This window comes from Myxine glutinosa, chromosome 9 (assembly GCF_964187855.1).
Source record: "Myxine glutinosa chromosome 9, kmMyxGlut1.1, whole genome shotgun sequence".
Taxonomy (NCBI): domain Eukaryota; kingdom Metazoa; phylum Chordata; class Myxini; order Myxiniformes; family Myxinidae; genus Myxine; species Myxine glutinosa.
In genome coordinates this window covers 75476673-75484231 of record NC_136269.1, presented here as the reverse complement: position 1 = coordinate 75484231, position 7559 = coordinate 75476673, and positions in this window count along the sequence as shown.

The window sequence follows — 7559 nt, the reverse complement described above, 5'->3', positions numbered from 1 at the left end:
TCAACATATTTTCCTGAAGTCGAATTCATTGGAGTGGTAGTCCACCCCTTGGTGACGATTGAGTAACCTTGGTCACCTCTTTAAAATACAGTCGCGACCCTCACGTCAAGGATTTGGCAACAGATTACGTCATCTTCCCGTTCCAAACCTGCTTTTTTAGGTCGACTTCCTTGAGGAACAGAGAAACCCAAGGTATCACCGCCATCGGAACGAGGGTCAAGCTGGGCTCAAGTCTTTCACGAACCTGCTGGCCAGGCCCAACGTTCAAATATGGTTGGAGGAGGAATTTGTCATTTGTTCCGGCTGCCTGCGAAAGCTCGCCCATGCTTCCTGAAGTACACTGGGATCTGCAACGTCGACCAACGAAGACTGGCAGACCGTCAGTGAAAAGGCACGGTCATGTGAAGTCCAGCAGGGTTCAGAAAGATGTCGTAGGAGGTCAAGCAGGGTTCAGAAAGAGGTCAGAGGAGGTTCAGCAGGGTTCAGAAAGAGGTCATAGGAGGTCCAGCAGGGTACAGAAAGAGGTCGCAGTAGGTCCAGCAGGGTTCAGAAAGAGGTCATGTGAAGTCCAGCAGGGTTCAGATAGAGGTCATGTGAAGTCCAGCAGGGTTCAGAAAGATGTCGTAGGAGGTCAATCAGGGTTCAGAAAGAGGTCAGAGGAGGTTCAGCAGGGTTCAGGAAGAGGTCATAGGAGGTCCAGCAGGGTACAGAAAGAGGTCGCAGTAGGTCCAGCAGGGTTCAGATATATGTCATGTGAAGTCCAGCATGGTTCAGATAGAGGTCGTGTGAAGTCCAGCAGGGTTCAGATAGAGGTCATGTGAAGTTCAGCAGGGTTCAGAAAGAGGTCATGTGAAGTCCAGCAGGGTTCAGAAAAGTTGGTGCATTCATTTGTGTTCAGCTGCAATTCCGAGTACTTGTCAGAGGCCTTTGTGCGCGTGGCTCAGGAAAGTGCACGTCTGCGACAACCGGAGACCCCTTACGTTGATCACTCATTATTGCAGCACTAAAACATCTCAGTAGGAGTGATAGATAGTAGTCACATGGGCCAGTGGCGCAATGGATAACGCGTCTGACTACGAATCAGAAGATTGTAGGTTCGACTCCTACCTGGCTCAAAACTGATTTTGACTTCACTTTTAGCAATATTTAATGAAGTCGCGTGGTCGCTTTGCTTCTTCAACATATTTTCCTGAAGTCGAATTCATTGGAGTGGTAGTCCACCCCTTGGTGACGATTGAGTAACCTTGGTCACCTCTTTAAAATACAGTCGCGACCCTCACGTCAAGGATTTGGCAACAGATTACGTCATCTTCCCGTTCCAAACCTGCTTTCTTAGGTCGACTTCCTTGAGGAACAGAGAAACCCAAGGTATCACCGCCATCGGAACGAGGGTCAAGCTGGGCTCAAGTCTTTCACGAACCTGCTGGCCAGGCCCAACGTTCAAATATGGTTGGAGGAGGAATTTGTCATTTGTTCCGGCTGCCTGCGAAAGCTCGCCCATGCTTCCTGAAGTACACTGGGATCTGCAACGTCGACCAACGAAGACTGGCAGACCGTCAGTGAAAAGGCACGGTCATGTGAAGTCCAGCAGGGTTCAGATAGAGGTCATGTGAAGTCCAGCAGGGTTCAGATAGAGGTCATGTGAAGTCCAGCAGGGTTCAGAAAGATGTCGTAGGAGGTCAATCAGGGTTCAGAAAGAGGGCAGAGGAGGTTCAGCAGGGTTCAGAAAGAGGTCATAGGAGGTCCAGCAGGGTACAGAAAGAGGTCATAGGAGGTCCAGCAGGGTACAGAAAGAGGTCGCAGTAGGTCCAGCAGGGTTCAGAAAGAGGTCATGTGAAGTCCAGCAGGGTTCAGATAGAGGTCATGTGAAGTCCAGCAGGGTTCAGAAAGAGGTCATAGGAGGTCCAGCAGGGTACAGAAAGAGGTCGCAGTAGGTCCAGCAGGGTTCAGAAAGAGGTCATGTGAAGTCCAGCAGGGTTCAGATAGAGGTCATGTGAAGTCCAGCAGGGTTCAGAAAGATGTCGTAGGAGGTCAAGCAGGGTTCAGAAAGAGGTCAGAGGAGGTTCAGCAGGGTTCAGAAAGAGGTCATAGGAGGTCCAGCAGGGTACAGAAAGAGGTCGCAGTAGGTCCAGCAGGGTTCAGAAAGAGGTCATGTGAAGTCCAGCAGGGTTCAGATAGAGGTCATGTGAAGTCAAGCAGGGTACAGAAAGAGGTCGCAGTAGGTTCAGCAGGGTTCAGAAAGAGGTCATAGGAGGTCCAGCAGGGTACAGAAAGAGGTCGCAGTAGGTCCAGCAGGGTTCAGATATATGTCATGTGAAGTCCAGCATGGTTCAGATAGAGGTCGTGTGAAGTCCAGCAGGGTTCAGATAGAGGTCATGTGAAGTTCAGCAGGGTTCAGAAAGAGGTCATGTGAAGTCCAGCAGGGTTCAGAAAAGTTGGTGCATTCATTTGTGTTCAGCTGCAATTCCGAGTACTTGTAGGCCTTTGTGCGCGTGGCTCAGGAAAGTGCACGTCTGCGACAACCGGAGACCCCTTACGTTGATCACTCATTATTGCAGCACTAAAACATCTCAGTAGGAGTGATAGATAGTAGTCACATGGGCCAGTGGCGCAATGGATAACGCGTCTGACTACGAATCAGAAGATTGTAGGTTCGACTCCTACCTGGCTCAAAACTGATTTTGACTTCACTTTTAGCAATATTTAATGAAGTCGCGTGGTCGCTTTGCTTCTTCAACATATTTTCCTGAAGTCGAATTCATTGGAGTGGTAGTCCACCCCTTGGTGACGATTGAGTAACCTTGGTCACCTCTTTAAAATACAGTCGCGACCCTCACGTCAAGGATTTGGCAACAGATTACGTCATCTTCCCGTTCCAAACCTGCTTTTTTAGGTCGACTTCCTTGAGGAACAGAGAAACCCAAGGTATCACCGCCATCGGAACGAGGGTCAAGCTGGGCTCAAGTCTTTCACGAACCTGCTGGCCAGGCCCAACGTTCAAATATGGTTGGAGGAGGAATTTGTCATTTGTTCCGGCTGCCTGCGAAAGCTCGCCCATGCTTCCTGAAGTACACTGGGATCTGCAACGTCGACCAACGAAGACTGGCAGACCGTCAGTGAAAAGGCACGGTCATGTGAAGTCCAGCAGGGTTCAGATAGAGGTCATGTGAAGTCCAGCAGGGTTCAGATAGAGGTCATGTGAAGTCCAGCAGGGTTCAGAAAGATGTCGTAGGAGGTCAATCAGGGTTCAGAAAGAGGTCAGAGGAGGTTCAGCAGGGTTCAGAAAGAGGTCATAGGAGGTCCAGCAGGGTACAGAAAGAGGTCATAGGAGGTCCAGCAGGGTACAGAAAGAGGTCGCAGTAGGTCCAGCAGGGTTCAGAAAGAGGTCATGTGAAGTCCAGCAGGGTTCAGATAGAGGTCATGTGAAGTCCAGCAGGGTTCAGAAAGAGGTCATAGGAGGTCCAGCAGGGTACAGAAAGAGGTCGCAGTAGGTCCAGCAGGGTTCAGAAAGAGGTCATGTGAAGTCCAGCAGGGTTCAGATAGAGGTCATGTGAAGTCCAGCAGGGTTCAGAAAGATGTCGTAGGAGGTCAAGCAGGGTTCAGAAAGAGGTCAGAGGAGGTTCAGCAGGGTTCAGAAAGAGGTCATAGGAGGTCCAGCAGGGTACAGAAAGAGGTCGCAGTAGGTCCAGCAGGGTTCAGAAAGAGGTCATGTGAAGTCCAGCAGGGTTCAGATAGAGGTCATGTGAAGTCCAGCAGGGTTCAGAAAGAGGTCATAGGAGGTCCAGCAGGGTACAGAAAGAGGTCGCAGTAGGTCCAGTAGGGTTCAGAAAGAGGTCATGTGAAGTCCAGCATGGTTCAGATAGAGGTCGTGTGAAGTCCAGCAGGGTTCAGATAGAGGTCATGTGAAGTTCAGCAGGGTTCAGAAAGAGGTCATTTGAAGTCCAGCAGGGTTCAGAAAAGTTGGTGCATTCATTTGTGTTCAGCTGCAATTCCGAGTACTTGTCAGAGGCCTTTGTGCGCGTGGCTCAGGAACGTGCACGTCTGCGACAACCGGAGACCCCTTACGTTGATCACTCATTATTGCAGCACTAAAACATATCAGTAGGAGTGATAGCTAGTAGTCACATGGGCCAGTGGCGCAATGGATAACGCGTCTGACTACGAATTAGAAGATTGTAGGTTCGACTCCTACCTGGCTCAAAACTGATTTTGACATCACTTTTAGCAATATTTAATGAAGTCGCGTGGTCGCTTTGCTTCTTCAACATATTTTCCTGAAGTCGAATTCATTGGAGTGGTAGTCCACCCCTTGGTGACGATTGAGTAACCTTGGTCACCTCTTTAAAATACAGTCGCGACCCTCACGTCAAGGATTTGGCAACAGATTACGTCATCTTCCCGTTCCAAACCTGCTTTTTTAGGTCTACTTCCTTGAGGAACAGAGAAACCCAAGGTATCACCGCCATCGGAACGAGGGTCAAGCTGGGCTCAAGTCTTTCACGAACCTGCTGGCCAGGCCCAACGTTCAAATATGGTTGGAGGAGGAATTTGTCATTTGTTCCGGCTGCCTGCGAAAGCTCGCCCATGCTTCCTGAAGTACACTGGGATCTGCAACGTCGACCAACGAAGACTGGCAGACCGTCAGTGAAAAGGCACGGTCATGTGAAGTCCAGCAGGGTTCAGATAGAGGTCATGTGAAGTCCAGCAGGGTTCAGATAGAGGTCATGTGAAGTCCAGCAGGGTTCAGAAAGATGTCGTAGGAGGTCAATCAGGGTTCAGAAAGAGGTCAGAGGAGGTTCAGCAGGGTTCAGAAAGAGGTCATAAGAGGTCCAGCAGGGTACAGAAAGAGGTCGCAGTAGGTCCAGCAGGGTTCAGAAAGAGGTCATGTGAAGTCCAGCAGGGTTCAGATAGAGGTCATGTGAAGTCCAGCAGGGTTCAGAAAGGAGTCATGTGAAGTCCAGCAGGGTTGAGATATATGTCATGTGAAGTCCAGCAGGGTTCAGAAAAGTTGGTGCATTCATTTGTGTTCAGCTGCAATTCCGAGTACTTGTCAGAGGCCTTTGTGCGCGTGGCTCAGGAAAGTGCACGTCTGCGACAACCGGAAACCCCTTACGTTGATCACTCATTATTGCAGCACTAAAACATCTCAGTAGGAGTGATAGATAGTAGTCACATGGGCCAGTGGCGCAATGGATAACGCGTCTGACTACGAATCAGAAGATTGTAGGTTCGACTCCTACCTGGCTCAAAACTGATTTTGACTTCACTTTTAGCAATATTTAATGAAGTCGCGTGGTCGCTTTGCTTCTTCAACATATTTTCCTGAAGTCGAATTCATTGGAGTGGTAGTCCACCCCTTGGTGACGATTGAGTAACCTTGGTCACCTCTTTAAAATACAGTCGCGACCCTCGCGTCAAGGATTTGGCAACAGATTACGTCATCCTCCCGTTCCAAACCTGCTTTTTTAGTCTACTTCCTTGAGGAACAGAGAAACCCAAGGTATCACCGCCATCGGAACGAGGGTCAAGCTGGGCTCAAGTCTTTCACGAACCTGCTGGCCAGGCCCAACGTTCAAATATGGTTGGAGGAGGAATTTGTCATTTGTTCCGGCTGCCTGCGAAAGCTCGCCCATGCTTCCTGAAGTACACTGGGATCTGCAACGTCGACCAACGAAGACTGGCAGACCGTCAGTGAAAAGGCACGGTCATGTGAAGTCCAGCAGGGTTCAGAAAGATGTCGTAGGAGGTCAAGCAGGGTTCAGAAAGAGGTCAGAGGAGGTTCAGCAGGGTTCAGAAAGAGGTCATAGGAGGTCCAGCAGGGTACAGAAAGAGGTCGCAGTAGGTCCAGCAGGGTTCAGAAAGAGGTCATGTGAAGTCCAGCAGGGTTCAGATAGAGGTCATGTGAAGTCCAGCAGGGTTCAGAAAGATGTCGTAGGAGGTCAATCAGGGTTCAGAAAGAGGTCAGAGGAGGTTCAGCAGGGTTCAGAAAGAGGTCATAGGAGGTCCAGCAGGGTACAGAAAGAGGTCGCAGTAGGTCCAGCAGGGTTCAGATATATGTCATGTGAAGTCCAGCATGGTTCAGATAGAGGTCGTGTGAAGTCCAGCAGGGTTCAGATAGAGGTCATGTGAAGTTCAGCAGTGTTCAGAAAGAGGTCATGTGAAGTCCAGCAGGGTTCAGAAAAGTTGGTGCATTCATTTGTGTTCAGCTGCAATTCCGAGTACTTGTCAGAGGCCTTTGTGCGCGTGGCTCAGGAAAGTGCACGTCTGTGACAACCGGAGACCCCTTACGTTGATCACTCATTATTGCAGCACTAAAACATCTCAGTAGGAGTGATAGATAGTAGTCACATGGGCCAGTGGCGCAATGGATAACGCGTCTGACTACGAATCAGAAGATTGTAGGTTCGACTCCTACCTGGCTCAAAACTGATTTTGACTTCACTTTTAGCAATATTTAATGAAGTCGCGTGGTCGCTTTGCTTCTTCAACATATTTTCCTGAAGTCGAATTCATTGGAGTGGTAGTCCACCCCTTGGTGACGATTGAGTAACCTTGGTCACCTCTTTAAAATACAGTCGCGACCCTCACGTCAAGGATTTGGCAACAGATTACGTCATCTTCCCGTTCCAAACCTGCTTTTTTAGGTCTACTTCCTTGAGGAACAGAGAAACCCAAGGTATCACCGCCATCGGAACGAGGGTCAAGCTGGGCTCAAGTCTTTCACGAACCTGCTGGCCAGGCCCAACGTTCAAATATGGTTGGAGGAGGAATTTGTCATTTGTTCCGGCTGCCTGCGAAAGCTCGCCCATGCTTCCTGAAGTACACTGGGATCTGCAACGTCGACCAACGAAGACTGGCAGACCGTCAGTGAAAAGGCACGGTCATGTGAAGTCCAGCAGGGTTCAGATAGAGGTCATGTGAAGTCCAGCAGGGTTCAGATAGAGGTCATGTGAAGTCCAGCAGGGTTCAGAAAGATGTCGTAGGAGGTCAATCAGGGTTCAGAAAGAGGTCAGAGGAGGTTCAGCAGGGTTCAGAAAGAGGTCATAAGAGGTCCAGCAGGGTACAGAAAGAGGTCGCAGTAGGTCCAGCAGGGTTCAGAAAGAGGTCATGTGAAGTCCAGCAGGGTTCAGATAGAGGTCATGTGAAGTCCAGCAGGGTTCAGAAAGGAGTCATGTGAAGTCCAGCAGGGTTCAGATATATGTCATGTGAAGTCCAGCAGGGTTCAGAAAAGTTGGTGCATTCATTTGTGTTCAGCTGCAATTCCGAGTACTTGTCAGAGGCCTTTGTGCGCGTGGCTCAGGAAAGTGCACGTCTGCGACAACCGGAGACCCCTTACGTTGATCACTCATTATTGCAGCACTAAAACATCTCAGTAGGAGTGATAGATAGTAGTCACATGGGCCAGTGGCGCAATGGATAACGCGTCTGACTACGAATCAGAAGATTGTAGGTTCGACTCCTACCTGGCTCAAAACTGATTTTGACTTCACTTTTAGCAATATTTAATGAAGTCGCGTGGTCGCTTTGCTTCTTCAACATATTTTCCTGAAGTCGAATTC